Genomic DNA, 22,193 nt, shown 5'->3' with positions numbered 1-22,193 from the left:
TAATTTGCTGGTTGTTAATCAATAGCTTAGCATTATGTGCGAAAACAGGCCACTGCATTTCAAGAATACCAAGTCAACCCTTCACGCTAGCAACACAGCCCTTTACATATATAGACAATCACATTGTAATCCAGCCTTCCCCAGCCTGGTGCCTGCCAGATGTTTTGGACTACGATGGCTGGGGCTCAGGGGGCTAGAGTCCAAACAACAGGTGGAAGACACCACTTTGGGAAAGGCTGCTGTAACCCAACATTATAGTAACTGAGGTTCATATTCCCCCACAAATTTCCCAGTCACACATTCTGGACCTGCATTTAAGGAAGGCCTGGATGGATTAATATGTGGAAGGATCTGCGCTGTAGATGAGCCAGTGCCAGCATTTGCCCCGTTGTCAGAGCCAACTGTTCTTGCTACTTTCACATGGAGCTATTAGAATATACAGGTCTGGCAGATTCTCACTGATGATCTTTTCAACAGACTATGCAGACTGTGGTACTAATTGTTTGACCCAAGAGAAAGGTAGTATTTTGCAAATATGAATAGAAGTTAATTTTCGGAACAGAACTAAACACGGGACAGCAAACATGGGATTTTTAACACAATGTGTGTTGCTGATGAGCAAGGTAACTGCATTTGTAGGGGAAAAGCAGCCAGTACATACATAGATATGTGTGCGTTATGATTTGAAAGTGACTGATGGTAGGGGTTGCAGAAGAAGTGTCACAGAGGAAGGACTGAAAACATAGAAGAAGGAAAATCTAGATTCAGTGTAGGGAGCAGTTGAACAACAAAAAGAGTCTTGTGGCACCTTAACAGCAAATCTGTTATGGCATTATGTTTCACGGACTAAAATGCACTTTGCTGTGACAAACTAACGGGGTCACTCCTCTGGAAATTGGAGCAGTTGATCATGGAACTAATTAGGGGGGAGGTAATCCTGGATTAAATATATTCAGTGAAATATTCAAGTGTTAATACCCACCCTCATAAAAGTGTGTAGTTCAAAAGCTTGCATATCTGTACACTAACTGAAGATTAGCCAATTGAAAATATAATTCCTTAGCTATTTTGCATCTATTTTTAGATATCAGCTAACTCAAGGACACATTACACAGGACAAAGAAGAATTGAGAAACACAAGATCCACAGGAAGCACATTTTTTCACCTAAAAACAGGCCTTACACCCAAACTGAAACAATAATTCAGCTGCAAAATGGCACTGAGATCCAGTTTATTTCAGCTTAAACCTGAAGTTGATTCGGGAGGGGATAGCTATGAGTCAACGTCTGGGAGCTGCGAAGACATGTTTAGTCAGTGTTAGTTCAGGACAAAAGCTCCTAGAAAGCATAGAGAGGTGAATGAGCCACAAAGCTTTTGATGTATCTATAACTTTAACAAAAAGAGAAAATCAGAGATGTGACCGTGACTGAGTCGACTTCAGGCAGGACAGTTTGACCCAGCCACCACCTCCTCCAGCCAATGGTCCCATGACAGAATGGAAGCGAGCTGTGGAGCAGGGAGGATGTCCACAGAGCTGTCAAAACCTTGATAACTGAAGTCCAGAGCCTTTGAACTGAAACCCAGTCTCTTCGAGCTGAGAATCAAGCCTTGTACCTCCAGACGACCCAGCTAGTGACCCAGGGGATCTTCACACAACAAGCACAGGGGCCCATCCCACCCATGCCAGCACCCCAAATCACATCTCCGGTGGGAATGCTTGCCTGCTACAGTGGGCAGGTGGAGCAATTCACCACGTTCATAGCCCAGTGTGAGCTTTACATATGAGTGCAACAGCTGGAATTCCCAAATGACAGTGTGAAGGTGCATTTATCATAAGCCTCTTGGAAAGGGAGACTATCCAGTGGGCCACCACTCTGTTGCTTCACAATGACCCAGTCTTGACCCGGTATACAGCTTTCATAGACGCCATGGCCGAGATCATTTGGGACCACCAGAGGTTCCCGCCAACTGGGAAACCTACGTCAGGAAAAGAACTCCGTGGGGACATACACTAATATTTTTTGTATCCTGGCCCAGGAAATGGACTTTAACAACTTTGGGTTAATGCTCTTGTATCACAATGGGCTCAATTCAGAAGTGCTGGACAAGTTGGCGAGCGCCCAGCAGCCGAGTACTTTCCCAGAGCTGGTCTGCCTGTGCTTACACATAGACAGTGGCTAGAGGGGTGGCGCCAGGAATGTAAAGTGGAGACAGCACGCTCCTTACCCCCTTTACAACTCCCCCACGCACGAATTCTCCCCGGAGTGGGAATCTCGGCACCATCAGGAGTGGAGCCCATTCGGGGGGGGGGGACCTGCATTTGATGGAGGCGAAGGAGAAGCATCGAAAAGAGGGGCTGTGTCTATATTGCGGGAAGGCTGGGCACCTGGCCAAGGCGTGTTCCTTTAAGTCAGAAAAGGCTCTGGTGCAGGAAAACGTCAAATCCCAGCCCTTGTAGAGGTCCACGAGCTGGGATCTACTGTAAGCCAGCGACCTCAAGACAAACCTCTCCCACCAAAGTCCGCCTTACACTTGCCAGGCCGCCTAGGTTTGTCTACATGGTAAGAAGTCCAGGTGTTTGTGATAGTGGATTCTAGTGCATTTAGCAACTTTAGGGACCTGGATTTTGCCAAACGGCACAACGTGCCAGTCATTGAGCTCGAATCACCTCTGTCTGTGGAGACCATAGACGGATGGCCACTGAAGTCAGGGGTTGTTGCCAGGACCACTATCCCACTAAGGGTGGAGTAACCGGGCCAGGTGGAATGGATGTCCTTTTATCTAGATGGCTTGCCCTGCTTCCCTGTGGAGCTGGGCATGACCTGGCTGGCATAGCATGATCCAGTCATCTCTTGGCAAGAGGGTATTGTGACATTCCAATTGGACTACTGCGAGCAGCACCAGCAGCCCCCCAAGAAATCCATCCCTTGAATGCTGGCAGCTACATTCCTGCCTGTGGAGACACGACTTCCTGTAAAGTACAAGGACTTTAAAGATGTGTTTGACAAAAAAGAAGCTGACCAGCGGCTCCCCCATCGCCCTTATGACTGTGCCATAGACTTAATGCCGGGGGCAAGCATCCCTTTGGGGTGCATCTATTCCCTGTCAGAGCTGGAGCTGGTGGCGCAGAGGGAGTTCCTGGATACTAATTTACAGAGAAGGTTCATACGGCCATCCAAATCCCCTGCTGGAGCCCCATTGCTGTTTGTTAAGAAGAAAAATGGGGAGTTATGTCCTTGCCATGATTACAGGGAGCTAAACCAGAATTCCATCCCCAACAGCTAACCCCTGCCCCTCATCAACAAGATGTTACAGCACCTACGTTCAGTTAAAATCTACACCAAGTTGGATTTACATGGAGCTTACCATCTAGTCAGAATCAGGAAGGGAAATGAGTGGAAAACTACCTTCAAGACCCACTATGGACACTTTGAATATCTAGTCGTGCCATTCAGGTTGTCGAACGAGCCAGCTGTCTTCCAAAATTTCATGAACGATATTTTCTGGGACTACCTAGACTGCTTCATGATAGTCTATTTGGATGATATCTTCATTTACTCTGACTAACTCGAACAGCATGATGCGCATGTGAAGGCGGTGATGCAGAGACTGAGAGAGCAGCACTTGTACACTGAGCTGGAAAAATGCGGGTTTGACTTGATCACCCTGGATTTCCTGGGTTACCACATCTCTCCCACAGGAGTTGAGATGGACCTGGAGAAGGTGCGCTGCATGCTCTCTTGGCACCTCCCCAAAACAAAGAAGGACCTTCAGCATTTTCTGGGATTTGCTAACTATTACCGGTGCTTCATTGCAGTTTTCTCGAACCTGACACCCCCCCCCCTTACTGACTGTCTGAGAGGGTCTGGATCCTTCCATTGATCCGAATCAGCTCAACAAGCATTTGAGGAGCTGAAGTAGCTGTTTTCCTCAGAACCCATACTCCAGCATGCAGACCCCCAGCAACCTTTTATTGTGGGTAGTGGTGTGTCGGACGTAGCCGTCAGAGCGGTGTTATTACAGTCAGCCAAAAAGAGAGGGAACTTACGACCCTGCGCTTACTTCTCCAGAAAACTGTCAAGCGCTGAGAGCAACTACACAGTTTGGGAGAAACAACTACTGGCCATTCGTGATGCATTCAAGAGCTGGCATCCTCTGTTGGAAGGGGTGCGGCATGAAGCAGAAGTATGTACTGTCGGAAGGCAGAGCTGGGGTCCCAATCCCGGGGAGCTGGATCCCGGAGAGTTGGGAGAAGAGTATTCGGATGAATGGCAGAGGGAAGGGGGAGGAACTTCCCCCCTTTGGAGCGAAGACGAAACAGAGGAACTGCCAGTGATAAGGTCGCTTAGCAACGGGGAGCCTGAGCCCTCCCTGGACATTCTCACGCCTCCCCCTCTTTCAGGCTCAGAGCAAGAGGGGGAAGAGGGAGGGCTGCTCACAGCCGAAAAGCGGGGAGGCAGTTTACCATCAGCCCCTCCCCTATCCCCCATCCTGGAATCGGAAACTTCAGAAGAGGAGGGGGTGATGCTTCCCCCCTCACCGCGCACACGCAGACAGCTGAAAAGACAGGAGAGAAGGGGGGGAAGGCGGGCAGTACCTGAGGGGCAGTTAAGGAGGAGCGAAAGATTGCGCGCCCGTTTGGCCCCTTCTTAAAGAACAGGCGGGAAGAAGTCCCTTGCTCTGTCAACTTTCTCCCAATGCCGCAGGACCTGTATCCCTGTATTGCTTCATGAGAAAACGCAGTTTTTGTTTGGACATTACCCTAATAAAACACGAATTAACTACAGCCGTTGGTCTGGTTCCTGAGTCACATCCTGGGCCTGACATGTACTGACCACCGAAACCTAGAGGGCCCACAGACAGCCTGAAAACTGAATCAGCAGCAAGTGCGGTGGGCGCAGTTCTTTGCCAGATCCCACTTCCGCATTAATTACATTCCCCAGGCACTGGACTGCCAGGCTGATGCCTTGTCCTGCATGTCAGAGTACAAGGACACCCAGCCATCAACACAACTATTTCACATCATCCCTTTAGAAAAAATGGTCACTGCCAGCTGCCCAGGATTTACACAGAGTCCAAGAGCAAGACCTGTTCGCTCAGGAGCAGGTGTGAGAATTGGAGCAACCATCGCAAGTCTGTGCGCCCGGATTCTCTTGAAGAGGAGGGATTGTCTATCACTATGAGACTCTGTACGTGCCTCCAGGAGAGTTGCGAGCCAAGGTCCTCCGCCAATATCATGATACCCCCACTGCAGGACATTTTGGGGTTTTTAAAATTTTGCAGGTGGTCACGCGGGACTTTTGATGGCCAAGGGTTAAGCATGACATAGAAAGATATGTACAATCCTGTCCTACATGCATGAGGGCAAAACACCCATGGGTTTGCTGGGGCCTCTTCCCACATCCGAAGGTCCCTGGTGAATGGTGACACTGGAGTTATCAAAGACTTACCGGCTTCCCAGGGGAAGATGACTCAGTGACCTCAGTGACTAGGAGTGCCTTTTACCTGCTTCGGCTAGTAAGACAGCTGTGGCTGTTCCTGGACGGGATAGCCTGACCACTGTTGTCCATGCACTGGTAACTTCCAGGCTGGATGACTGGAATGTGGTCTATGTGGGGCTGCCCTTGAGGTTGGTCCAGAAGCTGCAGCTGGTGCAAAATGCAGCGGCGAGACTGCTCACTGGGACAGGGTATTGCCAATATGTCACCCTGCTGCTGAGTTAATTGCACTGGCTACCTATTGGCTACCGGGCTAAGTTCAAGGTGCTGGTTTTGGTGTACAAAGCCCTATACAGCTTGGGACCAGGATACCTGAAAGGCCGTCTTACCTCTTATATACCCAGTCGATCACTGCGCTCTGCAGGTGAGGGCCTCCTGCAGATACCATCTTATCACAGGAGGTCCGTTCTGCATGACACAGGAAGCAGACCTTTAGTGTAGTGGCACCTACCCTTTGGAATTCCCTTGCCTTAAATATTAGATAGGTGCCAACTCTGTTATCGTTTCGGCACCTATTGAAGACCTTCTTTCAACAAGCCTTTTAAGTAGAGACCTTATCCCAGTCTGTGTTGGAATTGCTTTTTAATGCATTTTAAAGCTTTTTTTTAAAAAATATGTTTTTAAAGATATTTTGTTTTAATATGTTTTTAAGGAAGTTTTGTTTTAATATATTTTAAAGTCTGTTTTTATGATGTTTTAGAGTGTTTTTAGTGCTTTCATTTGCCGCTCTGGGCTCCTACTGGGAGGAAGGGCAGGATATAAATCTAATAAATAAAATAAAATACTTGGAGAACCTCCCCCTCTTATGTGAATTTGCCCATCTGTTAAGATCGGTTGTTGTGTCCCTCTTGCAGGCACCACTGACTTTTGAAAAAGGTTGATAGCAACACCCAAGAGGATTTTTTCCTGTGGTGGTACCCCATATGTGGAATTCCCTGCCCCTGGAGGTTAGGTGATCTTCCTCTTTTTTGGTGTTCTGCTAGTAACTGAAAGCTTCCCTTTCAAAACAAACCTTTTACTCTATTATCCGTGTTCTTGACACAGAACCTCTGTTTTGGGTCTGAAGCCTAACATATTGAAATGGAAGTGGAAAAGATATTCTATATCCACTTGCAACACAAAGCATGTTACTTCCCATATTTGAAATGACTGATGCCAGACAATGTCAAGATACTGGGAATAATCCAGTGTAACAATGACTACTGTTTTGACAGAAGAAAACATATCTTACTGACCCACTCTCCATACACTTGGAATGGGCATCTGACACATGCAGAGATTGAGGGGTGCATATTGGCATGTGCGTTCAAAGTGGCTGACAATATCCAGCTCCCAGGAAAAGCCCCACTCCCCACACTGCTCAGCACCAAGATCCATCTCCTGGCTAGCGATGAGGTCTTTCATAGTGCCAACCTGACATCCCAGCAGTAGGAAACAATATTTATTAGGCCTTTAAAAACATTTCCTTTCTCAAGCAGCGGGACCCAAGGTTGCCAGCTCCACCAGAAGCCAGTCACAAAGGCAGCTCTCTGTAAACTTTTTAATTAAAAAGTACCAGACACAGTTAAGAACCCCCCGAGAAAACTCTTACAAAAGCTTTGATGTCTCTGCTGCCTTCATTTGAAGGGACCCTAATATTTAGGGAATGGATTAAAGAAAAAGAAAAAAAGCAGCCCCCACTTCCCCAAATCTCTTCACATACACACTATCCTTTTCACGCCAGCCACAACATTGGAAAATGAGGTTTTTGTAGCGTGTTAGTGTTGGAATTTTTTAATATCCTCCCCTCTTTTTCCCCTCTCCTGCCCAATTATCATGATGAATAATTAACATTCTGAAGGAGATAACTAAGTACAGCATCTCGGAGCTCAAAGCCCTGCCCTTTTCTCTTCGTTTCTCCAGTTGCTGCCACTAAAACTTCCTTGTCAATCAAGCTCTGGGCACACACATCAAAGCTTTATGTGGGAATGGCCCCAAGGGGTCAGAGAAAATTCATGGCAGGGCCTGTGAGGGAGGCACAATGAACGAGGGAGAGCCAGAGCTCAGAGGAACACAGTCCAATGAGACAGACACACGCGGCACAAACTCCGCAATGCACGCATGCACACACACACACACACAGCATCCCCCAATAAGAGCCGCTACCCTATTTTTACTCAGAAGTTGACAAATAAGTCCAGCTTTGACTTCTGAGCTCCTCCACCCCCCCCCATTCTCACCACTGGCAAGACATCAGACCAAAGCTCTTTTAATTGGAAGAGACTTAAAGGAATGAGACAGCAGCTCCTGAGCACACAAAATCCAGTTGCCTTCCTTCCAGACTCGTCTTCTTTCCCCCACCCTGATCCGCATCCTTGCCCGCCTTTTTTTCCATCCTACAGTTTGGCCAATAAAAACCTCCTTTCACGGGGTATATCCACAGCTCCCTCCTTTACCCTCAGGCTAGGCACTAAGCATGCCCATTTATGTGTCATTTGTCTGCTTTGCTCTATCTTTTGTATAAGTTTCACTGGAATCCAAAAGATACAACATACTTCACGGGTCAAGGAAAATAAAAGTATTTACACTTTATTTACACAGCGTACAAAATCAGCAAAATGAAGATAATGGACTTCCAGAATAGCTTTTGTCCTCCGGGTCGAAAGACCACCTCTCAGACACGTGATGCTTTTGAACACATTAAAAAGATTTACAGAGAAAATAACCTCTTTCTGCCTCTTCTTTCCTTCTCTAATGCCCATCCCAATCACTCAACTCTGCACATTGCTATCACTGCTATGCATAACACTGTTTGGATGGCATCTTCCCAACATTTTCATTCTTATTCTATAGGACAGGCTATTCCATACTTGAGGCCATTTCCGATTTTGCTACTGGCAGCAACGGTTTCCTAGCTGTGAGTCACTCTCTGCTGCCTCTGAGCTCTGGATGCTTTTGGCTTTTGAATGATTGGCTCTACTCCCTCCTCTTTTCATGGGTAATGCATTATCAGGAATTCTCCAGATCTAGCCCAAATTAGAGGACAAGCAGTATTATAGACCGTCTGCTAGATTTTAGAAATAACCGATGGTGCATAATATAGGAACTTGTGTCATTTGACAATCAAGCTGAGTTTAATCCAGTACAGCATAGCCCAATCCTATTTGTACCATTATTCCAAAGTTGAACTGCCAAGCTTTATACAGTATAAACTTTTAGTGAGCCAGTGTGGTGTAGTGGTTAAAGCAGCCTTTCCCAACCTTTGGGTCCCCAGATGTTGGACTACAACTCCCATCAACCCCAGCCAGCATGGCCAATGGTCAGGAATAATGGGAATTGTAGACCAGCCACATCCGGGGACCCAAAGGTTAGGAAAGGGTGGGTTAGAGTGTTGGACTAGAACCTGTAAGACCAGGGTTCAAATCCCCATTCAGCCATGAAGCTCACCTAACCTACCTGACTGTGAGGATACAATCAGGAGGGGGAGAACCATGTTTGTATGCCACCTTGAGCTCCTTGGAGGAAAGGTAGGATAGAAATGAATTAATAAATAAATAAACATTAATATTTGTAATTTAGTGGTACATTCTAGGGGCCCTTTGCAGCATTCATCTCTGTCTCCACATACATACAAGAGCAGTTTACCAAAGTAAGTAGGTAAAGGATGGAAACACTGTATGTGAAAAGTTGCAAAAATGGATGTTCATATGTTGACTGCCTTGGTCAAAAGGGAAGAATGCCACAGAGAATGTACTATCACAGCATTTCAGCTTTTGTCTAACATTTTAGCTACAAGGCCTGGAGGTATCAGCACATTAAACAACAAAAGAATTTAGGCAGTGCTCGCTGGATCAGACTGAGGGTCCATTTAGTCCTATTTCTAACAGCAGGCACCCAGATCACTTTCAAACAGGACATGGAATTAGTCAGCTTGTTAAAATGTTAATGCCAACATCTCTGCACGAAGTACAGAGTTTAGGTGACTAGACAGTTCATTTAAACTAACTCATGGCACATCTAAAGTGAAGAATATCAGTACACATTTTTTTGCTCATGTGCATCCTTATTAAAAGCTCAAGATATTGACACCAACTGTTGTTAAATTAGAGCAGGCGCAAGAGGGCTCAAGTGTGCCTTGAAAAAGTAAGCCACCATGTTGCATGCATCCACCACACTATGATGCCCCTTGGAATGGGGGAAGCCTGAGCAGCATGCATCCCTCTTTCTGTGCAAAATACACAAGCTGTGACATTATCATCATCCTGAGAGCAAAATAAGGACACACTGGACTCCCCTAACACAGCCCCGTGCTATTTATTACATTTATACCTCGCTTTTCTTTTTCATGAAACCCAAGGTGGCTTACATATGGTTCCCAGGTGGTCTCCCATCCAGTCACTGACCAGACCTGACCCTGCTTAGCTTCAGCAGGAAGCTGGCCTTGTACCTTCAGACCATAGCCCTGGGACACTTCAGCTGACAGGTGCAGGGCAACACCAGAAATGTCACGACTGTTCAAAAAGCATGGACCTAATCCTGAGCCCTGACCCTGACTGACTGGGCAAAGGGGAGAGATACTGGTAGGCAATACTATCTAGGCTATCCTGCCAGGCGGGTGCCTCCCCATTGTTCTGCAAAACACTTTATGCTACCCATTTTACTTCCAGGGGCTGTGGGAGGATTAATACCCAGATATCAAAGTTTGGGAAGCACTGGTTGACAGTGCAATCCTATGCATATCTGCTCAGATTACTCCACATAATAATTTCTAGAATCTTGTTTTTTTTTAAAGAAAATAAAATAGTGTTTACAGTTTTAAAGTCTTTGAAAATTTTAAGCTTCCCTCACCACTTCTGGAGTACACATCACGCTCTCCCCCTCTAATTTAGAAAGGCTATTACTCCTTGCCCATCCTTCAAGAACATTTCTCCACATATTACGTAGGGATAACAACAACACTAATAATTTGGCAGTTTTATAACACTCTGAGTAGTCCACGCATTTTTACATAGGAACTACTAGAGCTGGACTGAGGCTAGTTTCAGTTGAGACAAAGGTGCACTCTGCACCATTTGTGACCTCTTACTCATGCCATACAAAAAACAACCTGTGCAGGCTTAAGACTGTGGCATCTGAAATCACATTTCCTAGATTCAAATGTGAAGCCACTGGAAAACTCCAAGTGTGAGTGTGGGAGGCAAAGGGGGAGTTCATGCCATGCTAGACAGGTCTTGCATGGAGTCCTATAAGCATGTAGGTCACAATGACATTTGTCAGCGAGATAAGCAGAAGCAGTTACTTGAAGCAACATATTTCTGCCTGGATGTTTACATGATGTGTTTCAAAGAAAAGGTTGACTCCCTCCCTCCCTACCCCAGTATTTGCCACCCGTGGCTCCTTCTGGGAAGAAGGGTGGGATATAAATTTAATAACAAATAAAATATTTCAACTGCCTTTCGTACATAAATCCTCTTCCCTAACATTCAAGGTGCACACACACTCCCCTTGCCCAAAAAAAGGATGATGAAAAGGATGCAATTCACAGCACTTCAATTTAGTTTGCCAAGTTTGTTCAGAGACTTCGAGATCAGAAAGAGGCTGCTGTTGTTGTTGTTTTTTTTTGGGGGGGGGGAGAATTGGAGGCAGGGAACGGGGACCTGCAGCTGCCAAAAGGGGAAGCATTCTTTCCGTAACATGAGCTGAAATGATTAGAGTGCCACAGGTCTGCTGTTAGTTCGATGTTTAGAAATTAATAAATAAAGGAGTGCTTCAAAGGGGGCATGCACATGAATGCAGAAATCCAAGCTACCAGCATGAAATATCACACAACACCACCACCAAATACACACATCCCTTTACCACACACAGAAACAAACACTTGGAAAATTCAGTTGGGAAGCCAGCGGATCAAAAGCTTCTCTGACAAGCAGCAAAGAGCATCTCTGGAACGGAAACAAGCATGAGAACCACCATGGTCAAAGGGGCATTGCATAAATGGCCTTGTCTCATTTTATACCAAGAACAAAGCTTCAGAAGCTGAGGAGACCCTGATCAAATGTAGAGGCAGCATGAGGCAGCTGGAAAACAGAACCTTAAGTCTGTTACCTTCTATCAGATAAGGTCTGAAAGTGGAACTTTTCAACAAGAGTAGAATAACTGGACAAAATCTACTTAGATACCCCCAAGCCAAAATAAGATAAGTTTTGATCACTTGGGTACTAACAGTATTAGTCCTGAAGGTGACTGGTGCTGCATGGATTTCCTGTATTGTTTTGGGCATAGGGGCCCATTTCCAAACTCCTACTCCAGGACACAAATATGCCAGAGACCAACATACTATGATTAGCGGCATTTGAAAAGAATTGGCCAAAATTCTCTGCTAAGAGAGACAGGTTAAGACTTTACATACAAGCTGGAAGGGTGCAGCAATCAAAATGTCACTGTACCTGCTATTCTCTCACTCACTCACTCACTCACTGGTTACACAGGCTAGGTCCAGACGCAATGGGAAACCATGGATTCCTATTCCATCTGAACTGAGCAACATCCTATCTCATTTTGCTTGCTTTGTTGTTGTTATATGCCTTTAAGTCGATTATGATTTATGGCGACCCTATGAATCAGCGACCTCCAAGAGCATCTGTCATGAACCAGATCTTGTAAGTTCAGGTCTGTGGCTTCCTTTATGGAATCAATCCATCTCTTGTTTGGCCTTCCTCTTTTTCTACTCCCTTCTGTTTTTCCCAGCATTACTGTCTTTTCTAGTGAATCATGTCTTCTCATTATGTGTCCAAAGTATGATAACTGCAGTTTCATCATTTTAGCTTCTAGTGATAGCTCTGGTTTAATTTGTTCTAACACCAAATTATTTGTCTTTAGATTCAATATTCAAGGGTACTTTTTGCTGCAGGAAACTTGATTGCCAAGTTCATCCCCATATTGCAAGTCAAGCAGTAGATTCTTAACTTGCATAGCCCTTGCCAGCATCAGCTTCAATGATATCAAAGATGCAAGTGGCCAGAATAGGACCAAAGAATATGAAAGCAGAACAGAGCTCTGAGAAAAGATGCGGAGCTCCACTGGATTTTTCCCCTTGGTGACAAGGCCTGAGGTAGCTTTTTTCAACACTTGGAGAAATGTTAAGATACAATGGGGCGGGGGGAGAAATAAATATTTAGATGGAAGCATCTGGGGCCTCTTCAGCTCCTTTGAAGATGGGACCACAGCTGTCTGCCGCCTTTCCTAGACTCTGGGATGCTTACCTCTGGTTCACTGCTTCCCAGCACAAACTTCAGAGATCTGTGAACTGGCCTTTCTTAAGCCTCAAGACTGAGTCATGCCAGTGTGTGTTCCTTGGGGTAGGGTGGGGAGGGGAGGGGAGGGGAGAAGCCCAACTAGCTTAGAAAAAGCACACACATACACACACACAGCTAGAACTGCAGGGACCCCTTGGCTAGAGTGCTGCAGAAGCCTGCAGTTGATCAGTTCTGCCCTCGAGAACACTTTAAAATAATTCATGAGACATGGGGATAATGCAGCCAGCACAAACAGCAATAACAAAATATCAAAGCAATGCCATGAAGTCTTTATGAGTTCCAAAAACTCCATGTTGCTGCCAGTCTGCACATTCGCCCTCCAGTAAATACACACACATTGCAGGATGTTCACTTCAGATGCAGTCCCTTTTCACTTAGCAGACAACTTGACAATGTTTGTTTTCTTGGCCTTGATTCTACAGTTAAAGTCTCTTCCCCTTCCCGGTGGCTATCAGGTTTAACACTTGTATCTCTAGATGCCTTTTCAACCTTGTAAGGAAAAGAAGCATCACTAACAGCCCTGTAATTTCAGCACTTGTTCACAGAATCCTTTAAAGACTGAGGCTCCTGTCAGGGTGCTAACTAAGATATCTATATTCCTTCAGCCCATCACAGTGAGCTAAGCCTACTGGGGAGAGGGGGGAACAAAACTCCCAAAGACTCCAGAAAGAAAAGAGATTGGAAAATCCACCCAGCCTCAGAGTCGGATGACCCTTATTCCCATCTCTGTGTTGCAAAGAATGGGATTCCTGGAATACTTTGTTGTGTCCTCTGACAACAAACTAGTTATATAGCAATTATTGTATTGGGCCCAAAGGTCTGAACAGAAAAAGCAGACAAAATGGTAAGATTTATTGGATCAACTTACTACACACTCTTTGAGGACAGAACTCATCAGGACACTAGGAAACGCAGAAAAAGTTAGTTCTTGCTCAGTAATGGCTATTTACAAGGATGAAAACATTACTGATTAGTCTGTTTCAAGGATGCACCACTCAAATCACTGAGGGCCACTTTTTCAGTTGTATTAACTCACTAGGGCTACATTGGTAGGCTTACCATGCAACAGCATTTTTATTTCAATTTTAGTTCAGTGTTTTCTTTTTCATTTAAAATCTTAAAAATTTAAAATCTATTTTCTGTTAACTCTTCTTTTTTCTCAGTGCCTCTCTTCCTTCCACACACCTTTCTGTTAGGCCTCCTTTCTTTTTTCTGTCTGCGGTGCCATAGGTCTATACTCGGTTATCTCACTCTTTTTCAGTTTTCCACCTCCAAACACCTTCTTGCACCCCCTCCAACTCCCTTTCTCTCCCCCTACAGGTCTCTCTGCAGCCACTGTTAGCTTCTGTGGCAGGTGTGGGGAACCTTTGGTCCTCCAGATGTTACTGGACTACACCTCCCATCAGCTATGGGTGAAGCTTGCTGGGGCTGATTGGAGTTGTAGTTCAGCAGCATCTGGAGGGACAAAGGTTCCCCACACCTGCTTTGTGAGAAAGGGCCTTAGCTCAGTGGTAGAGCACATGTTTTGTATGCAAAAAGTTCCAGATTCAATCCCTGGTATCTCCAGGTAGGGCTGAAAATGACTCTTGTCTGAAACCTTGGGGACCCACTACCAGTCTGTGTAGCCACTACTAAGCTGGCTAGATCAACGATCTCACTCAGTAGAAGGCAGCTTCTTGTGTCCCTCCTTTTTTTCTTTACACCTGTAACAATGTTGGACTCTTATTTCTATACCACTATTGTACAGCTTTCTCTACATCCCATATCAGCTACCTTCCCCCCTGCACTCTCCCTTGTGCTTTACTTTTTTCATCCCCTACCTCCCTAACAATTTCCTTGCTGAATTTGGTGGAAAGAGCACACAAGGCTTTCATTCTGCCAGCAATTCACACTGTGAATGGGCCAGGCAGTATGGCAGGCTGGCTTGCTGCAAAAGGTCGGCAAAACTTTTTTTTAATTGTTTTTTAAATTGTTTTTAATGCTGTTTTGTATTAATGTATTTTAAGATCTGCTTTTATGAAGTTTTAAAGTTTTTTGGTGCTTTGTTTGCTGCACTGGGCTCCTGCTGGGAGGAAGGGTGGGATACAAATTAAATAAATAAATAAATAAATAAATAAAACTGCATCTCTGAATCCAGAGAGAGGAGCTGCAATGAAAATGTCTTGAAACAGGCATTCTCTTACTCCTTCCTTTTAATGGGTTTGGGTTGCTCTTAGCATGTTCCCACAAAAAGGTGGGAAAGTGCTATAAACAGGTATTTTGAGTTCTCCATGGAGGCCCCAAATAAGCAAGGAGTAGTCCACAACTGGACCACAGTCATTTCATGTCGGCGTAGTCTGAAAGATTCAGAAAGCATTGTACAGATGACCCTTTAAGGGCAGCACTGCAAAATAGTCTTGTAGGAAAGGTGCTTACCAAAAGGTAATAGACAACTGATCATCTTACAACAGGAAGTTGGGTTATGGAACACACCACCCAGATATTCTTCTGGGAGGAAGGGCGGAATATAAATGTCATTAATAATAATAAATAATCATATTCTGAGAGGGAAGAGAAAAAGATCCATAATCTACAAATACCGATAGTACTGAACCTGAAACTTCCACATTAGCAGCCTTGCACACACATTGAAATGGGGGAGGCAAAATGGAACCCTGTGAAAGATCCCACAGAGAAGGACTGCAAGGATATGCAAGGCAGCAGCGCCATCAACTTCTTCTCAGAAAGTAGCACAACTTTTTAGAGAAACCTTGTGAATTGCCCACCAGTTCTGCTAAGTGGGATGCAAACTCAGACAAGGACAGCTTAAGTTCACCAGCCCATTCAGCACTTGAACTAGCTCTTCTAGACAGTACTTTGTAGATGTGATGGCAGCCAAAAGGAATCGCTTTGCCATAGCAACTGCCATGTCACAATCATCAAATGCTTCAACGAGTCTGCTTCAATGAGCACGGATCACATCTCCACTCTAATAGTCTTCCCTTATCTCTGGAACATGTCTCCTGGGTGTACAGAAGGCCTCAGATGAGTGAAGTTGTGAGAATGGATGCCTGGAAGCAGCTGTGTTCATGACTGAAGTCAACCTGCTACTCCACAAATGCACAATGCCTTTGATAGGGGAGGCACAGAAGTTAGCTCCACAAGCATCTGATGACAAATCAAAACCCCAATAGAAGCATAGAAGGACAGGGCCTGTGCCTTCAGAACTGACCATGATAATGTCAAATAACCAAACACCCAACTTCAGGCCTGTAGAAGACACTAAGCATGCGTGGGGCTGCTATATGAGATATCCACAGAGGCCATGGGCATCTCACAATGTAACTCTGAAGGATCAACTGCAGTAGCTATCTCCATATATACCGAAGGCAAATGCAGTAAAAAGATGACAGAAGGCATTTACAAGATCAGATCAAATTAACTTTCGTTTCAAGGTGAGTATGGGCAAAATTACCCGTCATCTGCTAGTGGGCATTTTTCTACTCAGTTCCTGCTATTTCTAGTCTCTGCATAAAAGAAAAAACATGTAATGCTTTCAAAAGACAGCCCCGGGAATTAAGATCAATCACTTTTGTTCAGACAAATGTGGCCCAAAGTTGTCAGCACCCTTTTGTAAGGATGCTATTTCTTCCCTCTCTAGCAAAGCTCTTATACAGCTGCATGAAAAGCAGAAATGTAACAAATAAAGGTTTTCTCACACCAACAAATCTGTATGAGGAAAAAAAGTCTTATCTGTTAATTTCTGCCTATCCTACAACTATAAAGACACAAAAGGCTTAATTCCACCACCAGGCAAAAAAGTGCAATTTTGCAATTTTTCACAAAGTATATTTTCATTTTCGGAAACAATTCAGTACTAGCAATGCACATTTCCCCATCACTTCATATATATATGTTTACTAAGAAGTAAGTGAGGCTTACTGACAGTGAAGCATACACAGGACTGTACTCTTACTTATATACGATTATTTTTATACACACACACACTAAACATCTTAACTGGATTTTTTAAACATATGCTCAGCCACTGTGGTGAACAAGTATGCTTGTTTTGCTGGATCCAGACAGCAAATAAAGGTCCTACTGATATGGAAACACTGATCTCCTAAAAGATGAGCTAGAGAGGAAAACAGAGTGCTACTGCTTACAAGCACTAGAATGAAATGTGAAGGAACCTGTACTAACTAAGGTAGTACTTGAGAGATGTTTAGGATAAATAAATATTCTCGTCTGAAGGCTTGGAAGAAACACAACAGAAAACAGGAGGAATAGGTTTGCTATATAGGCCGCAAGGCACTACTGAATAGACACCAAGAAGATGAGATGTTCCACCACCATCCCAGCACCCCAACCAAGTGAGAGTGGTAGGTAAAAAAGACAGTTTATGGGTGGCGTGGCTAGCAGAGCCGCAAAATGGCTGCATAAATCCATAGCTCCATTCCCTCCAGATGGAAAAGCCTCCCTAACATTAATCTCGGAACAGATTTTTAATTTATAACAACAGCTATTTGAGGGGGGGGGAATGCTCCCCAGCATACTTAAAGGAAAAGAAGGCAATTGAGTGGAATATTTTAAACCGCTAGACATGGAGGGCCCTGGTGCGGCAAAGAAGCAACTGCCGGAAAAAATGGTGCCCAGATTGCAGAAAAACCTCAAGACCATTCCTGTTGATGCAAACCTCACGGCTACTCCTGGGAAGGAAGAACTAGCTAAGGAATTTCAGTCTTTCAAACTTGACATAGCAAACACTTGGAATGCCTCTTTCCAGAGCTTGGAAATGAAATTGACAGACCATGCTAATTGCATGGACGACATCACACAATCTTCCTCAGAAGCGCTAGATCTAAGCCTAACCAATTTGTTGGCAAGCCTGTTACGGCACTGCAAGAGATTTATGCCCTGAAATATTACAAAAATGAAGAAATTTCAAGCCGGTCACCACTCTTCTACAAAAGGCAGGAATCAGGTACCGTTGGGGATTCCCGTTCCGACTAATCGTTCCTAAAAACGGAGGGTTGCTGACAGCGAGCACCATAAAGGAGGCACTATCTCAACTGACAGTATGTAACTTCAAAAGGAAATTCAAAAGGAAGGCATGGAGGATGGCAACGACGACACACAGTGCGAACAAAATGGGCACTGGGAACATAGCAAGGGAAATCTCTGCTCTCGCAAGCACACTCCTTCAGGATCAACTGTTAATATCCACACAGGCACTCGGTCTCCAGCAGACTCCTCCAGTGCAAAATGAAGAAACGGCAAACCAAGGTCCATTTTCCACTGATAAACGCTTCAGCGATTAAAATTCCCAAATGGTGTTATCTAAGGTATAATATGCAGGTTGTTCACACATCAATCTTAATATCGTCTAATATCATAGGGAGGGGGGTGCACAGGAGGGAAAATTTTCCCCCTTGTGTCCCCAAGACTTTATTTTTCTTTACTTCATGTTCCATCTGAGGGGAGGGAGCAAAACAACAAAATTGATAATTTCTTATAATGGTCTTTACTAGATTCCCCCCCCCCCAAATGACTGTGTTTAACACAAGGGCCTAAGCCGTGGATCTATGCATCTCTGCATAGACGCAGATTTGGTGCCGTTAACCGAATCTACAAGATCAGGCCTATAATGGTGCCACTCAGGGACTTTGAGTCTTTCCCTGTCAGTAGGCGCGTATGTGTTCTCCAAGTTTGGGACCAGTTTTCTTGGTTAGATTAAGTTGGATAAGTTATAGGGTGGGTGGAGCTGTGGGGATGGAAAGACGGTTCAGTGTGGCTGCAATTGTAGTATCTTTACTTGATATCTTTTAAGTTCAAGTGGTGGTTGAACATGGTGGAAGCAAAAAAGAAAAGGGGTTATGACTAATGTAAACATTTTAACCCTTAATGTGAAAGGGTTAGGTGACAATATAAAGAGCCGCAGGATAACTCATTATGTAAAAAATATGGCTCCTGGTATTACCTTCTTATGACAAATTCCCTCACCTCATATTTCAGAGAGACTCTTCAAGCATAGTTATTTTGATAAACAATATTTAGCAGCTGGCTCCTCCAAAGCCTGCAGTACAGTAATAGTACTTAAGAAAAAAATTCCTTTTGAAGTGGAAAGAATCATTAAAGACCCGGAAGGGTGCTTAATTTTTTTAGTAGGTCTTCTGGAGGGCTCGCACCCAATAACAATGGTCACAATATACGCTCCCAATTCAGGACAGCTAAATTTCCTAACTAAGGTATTTAGGAGGTTAAAAAAATTGGAAAAGGGGACTTTATTCTTGGGGGAGACCTAAATGTAAATTTAAAAGGTTTAACCCAGAATTATTAGCTAAATCTAATTTACAGAAATTAATTCTCAAACACAATACATTAAGAAAAAAACTACAAATCTTAAAATTGTTGCATAAATTTGGATTGCAAGAAGTTTGGGCTGAAATACATCCTGGAGATCAGTTTCACTTTCTCCTCAAAAACCCACCACACTCTTCCACATTTAGATAGTATATAATATCATCCACATTACTGACACAGGTGGCAAGTGCCACTGTGGGGGTTATCAGAATTACAGATCACGCTCCTATTACAGTATCCTTTTCCAACTTGAATACCAGTAAAGCTCTCCAGTTTGGAGGATTAGCCCAATCCTGCTTACCACCCCAGACAGCACAAATACCATAAAAGATGCTTAAAAAAACTAATTTGAAGAAAATGAAACCCCCGACACCTCCATCACTACCCAATGGGAAGCTATGAAAGCGGTGGTACATGGCATCTGCATAAAAGAATTAACAAATATTTTTAAAAAAAGGCTACAGGCAGGCTCTTAACAAGGGAGTTGGAAACATTGGTAGCAGAATATAGGAGAATGGGATCCAAACATTATTACACTCTATTGAAATAAAAAGAAAAGAATTAGATTTATTAGAGGTAAAGAAAATAATGGTCAGTTTGCTATATACAAAGCAACACTTTTATGAATATGGGAACAAAGGCTCTAGACTATTGGCAGATTGGATCAGGAAAAAAAGAAACAAGAGAGCTGTACACAAATTACAAAGAAAAGATGGGAGATTAATATGGGAAGCCAAAACAAACAACAGAGAATTTGCTAAGTTTTATGATGAGCTGTATAAGGACAAGGGCGTTTCAGTAAACACAATCCGTGATTATTTATCGGGTGTGCAGTTGACAGCTTTGACAGGAGAGGAGAGAGCTGCATTAGTAGCTCCCATTCAGTCCAAAGAAATTGATGAAATCATAAGCAAATTAAAGACTAATAAATCTCCAGGTCCAGTTGGGTACACTAATGAGTTTTATAAGCATTACAAGGAGCTTCTTACTCCAAGATAGACACATTTATTTAATGGGACATTAGCTGGTGATGCCCTTCCAGAAACATTCCAAGATAGTGGTTTTACCTTTTAAAAACCCTTTATACTTGGAATCATATAGACCAATATCACTACTAAACTTGAATTAGAAGAGTTTTACATCTGTTTTAACCAAATGAATTAACTTAATTATTACCAAATGAATTCACCCCCAACAATCAGGTTTTGTCCTAATGAAACAAATTGCTGACCCTATTAGACACATTTTAAATTTAATTAAATATTGTAAAGACAATGAATTACCCCTTGCATTTTTATCCCTTGACATTTTTAAATCTTTTGATTGCGTTAATTGGACCTTCTTAAAAGAAACCACATATAAAATGAATTTTGATCCCATGATGTTATCAATTATAGACAAAATATATAACACCTCCTTTGCTTTAGTGAGAGTAAATGGAATTGATTCAAGCCTAATCTTTATTCAAAGGGGAACAAAACAAGGCTGCCCTCTCTCTGCTCTCCTGTTCTTGATAGCCATAGAATGTCTGGCACAGCGCCTTAGGAGTAACAAAGCTATCTCTGGGGTCACTATAAGAGGCAATACTCATTTATTAAGCCTCTACGCTAGGGTTGCCAGGTCGGAAGCATCCCAAAACCTGAGATGTCATGGGGCGGGCTCTAGTGACATCATGGGGTGGGCTCTAGTGACATCATGGGGCAGGCCCTAGTGACATCATAAAGCATGATACATTATCAACCACAGTTGCTTGGAGCATACCATTCAAACACAAAAATGCCTTTCTTGTCCAAAACACCTTCTCTCGACTTCTGTGCAAGAACCCAGTCAATGTTTTGCAAACTTTCAAGAGATGGACACCTGGGGGGGGGGGAGGAGGGAGAGGGAGAGAAAGAGAGATTCTCTCAAGGACAGATCTGTCCTGTTTACTTGCTGTCCTGGGCTCCTGCTGGGAGGAAGGGCGGGATATAATCATCATCATCATCATCATCATCATAAATGAACATTAACACTAGCTCCACCAAATAAATTAATGAATTATTTAAATCACTCATTGCATCTTAGAGGAATACAGGAGTATGAAATATGGTCTATCCAGATAATAAATCCAATCTCTTGCACAAATACCTAGATTTGATGAAGATCAAAGTACTGCAGGAATTATTTTAGGTAATTGTGATACTCCTTAGGAGAAATAGTTCTTCCACTATACACACCACGTTGTACATTCCCATTACCCTCTGCTTAAGCCAATAACATTTTTCTAAATCCTGTGATGTTAAAATCTAAAGCTTTCCTATAAAATTTTACTACATTTTATAAATGATATATTATAGATTAATTACAGAACTTCTGAAATATATTTTCCTTATGCTGGAAGCACTAGTCAGTATCATTTAAAAATCCCTCCACTTTTTACATTTTCTAGGTTTATTCACTCTCCCACATGCTTCTTATTTTAAAATGGGTTGTCCTGGAGTGCTCCAAGCACTAGAGGCCTAAACCCAAGTATGGAACACATCTCTTCTAGTCTAGCACCGGAAAGCACACCAGGGCAGTTGTTCCGCAGAGTCTACAGACCTATAATAATTATATATATGCCATGCATTAATTAGTGCATGGTGTGTGCATATCACCAGCGGCATCTTAAGGCAAAAGGAGGGGCCATGTACCTGAGCCTCAGTGTATGAGGTGCTGTCAATGAAGGGGGGGCATAGGGAGCTGCCTGCCACCAAGTAAAACCATTGGGTACATCTAACTCTGTCCTACCTACACTGACTGGCAGCAGCTCTCCTGGGTTTCAGGCAGGGAGTCTTCCCAAGCCCCACCTGGAGATGAACCTGGGACCTTCTACATGTGAAGCAGGTGCTCTGCCCACTCAGCCACAGTCCTTCCCCAGGGAGTGTGGGGAGTTCCGGAGCGGGAAGAGGATGCCAGGGGTGGCTCAAGGCATGTTTGAGGGAGAAGGGAAACCGGGGGAAGGGGGGCTCTTTTGGCAGGAGCCCAAACTGAAGTCAACTTGCATGAATTTGTGGCATGAGGGGGTGCCCACCT

The 22,193-nt window shown here is 43.9% G+C and overlaps 1 protein-coding gene across 3 annotated transcripts in view; it reads right to left on the bottom strand.

Annotated features, from left to right (window-relative positions):
* The window catches only part of ASPSCR1 (ASPSCR1 tether for SLC2A4, UBX domain containing), a 120,646-nt gene that overhangs the window by 3,597 nt on the left and 94,856 nt on the right, over positions 1-22,193 (bottom strand). The gene's annotated exons all lie outside the window — the stretch shown is intronic.

The sequence above is a fragment of the Rhineura floridana genome, chromosome 3 (assembly GCF_030035675.1).
Source record: "Rhineura floridana isolate rRhiFlo1 chromosome 3, rRhiFlo1.hap2, whole genome shotgun sequence".
Taxonomy (NCBI): Eukaryota; Metazoa; Chordata; class Lepidosauria; order Squamata; family Rhineuridae; genus Rhineura; species Rhineura floridana.
Note: the sequence above shows the minus strand (reverse complement) of the source record. Positions and strands in the feature narration are given on the sequence as shown.